Here is a 1,263-nt window from a genome sequence, read left to right as displayed (position 1 = left end):
TGTGTGTGTGTGTGTGTGTGTGTGTGCGCGCGTGTGTGCGTGTGTGTAGGAAGGACGCGGTGGAGGCTCTGGAGGCGGCGGAGTGGGGGGACTAGGGGGGTACGGGAGTTTGCCTCCGCACTGCTGCTCGACCTCTCCCTGGATCCAAAGACACTTTGCAAACGCCCGGAGAGCCCCGAGCTGTTGAGATCTTTTGCTCCGGGTCGGGTCGGAACGCGCCGGCCTCGCAGCAGTTGTAGGCTCCGCAGTCTGGGCGCGGGACCCCGTGAGGTTTTGTGTCTGGGTCTGCGCTTGCCTTACTTTGCAGCCACCCCCTGCCCCGAGTTGCTGCTACGATCCGCGGCCCTGACACCTTCCACCCTGGCGGAGCGGTGCGGAGTCGTGGCCTTCTGTCTGGACGAGTCAGAAGCAAACAAAAATGTTTAACGCCTCACTCCCCCACTCCGCCCCGTCAGACTCTCCCTCTCCCTTTCTTTTCTCCCCTTTCTCTTCGCTGTGTCTGGAGTTGGAGCCCGGAGCGGGGGCGCCGACGTAGGCGGTCTGCCCCCTCCTCCCGGCTCGCAGACTCCCTAGTTTCTGTCCAGAGTGTCCCTTGTCTCCCAATCGCTCTCTCTCTCTCTCTCTCTCTCTCTCTCTCTCTCTCTCTCTCTCTCTCTGGAATAAAAAGGATTGCAACATCGATAATGAACTTCTGTAGCCTCAGTTTATTAAGTACAGTGCCTGACATTCTTCGCTGAAAGTTGGCGGGTCTCTCATTTATAACATTTTTGGCACCGCTGAATGAAACTGAGGAGGGGATATTTTCTTTTACATAAAAACTATTATTTCACGGAAAATGCTATATTGTTTATCTCAAAGCTGTCTTTTTTATTTCTATTCTTTTCGCTTCTGAAGCCAAAACGGCAACAGACAGCGAAGTATGCAGACAAAATTCTTGGATACCCCCCCTCCACAACTGCAAATAACTCAGTGATAACAGATTTTTTTCCACCAACTGCAGAAGATAGTGCTAATCTTTTAATAAAAGATCCCATTACAATGGGATCTGTCTGGACAGACTATAATAGATCCCGAAATACAGCCGTGCTAATATTAGAAGACAGTTGTTTGGGTGCCTCTCAGACGGGCCCAAGCCCCCCTTTGCCCCCTCCACAACTGCAAATAACTCAGTGATAACAGATTTTTTTCCACCAACTGCAGAAGATAGTGCTAATCTTTTAATAAAAGATCCCATTACAATGGGATCTGTCTGGACAGACTATA

The sequence above is a fragment of the Fukomys damarensis genome, unplaced genomic scaffold (assembly GCF_012274545.1).
Source record: "Fukomys damarensis isolate Sample0158 unplaced genomic scaffold, DMR_v1.0_HiC HiC_scaffold_1, whole genome shotgun sequence".
Taxonomy (NCBI): domain Eukaryota; kingdom Metazoa; phylum Chordata; class Mammalia; order Rodentia; family Bathyergidae; genus Fukomys; species Fukomys damarensis.
Note: the sequence above shows the minus strand (reverse complement) of the source record.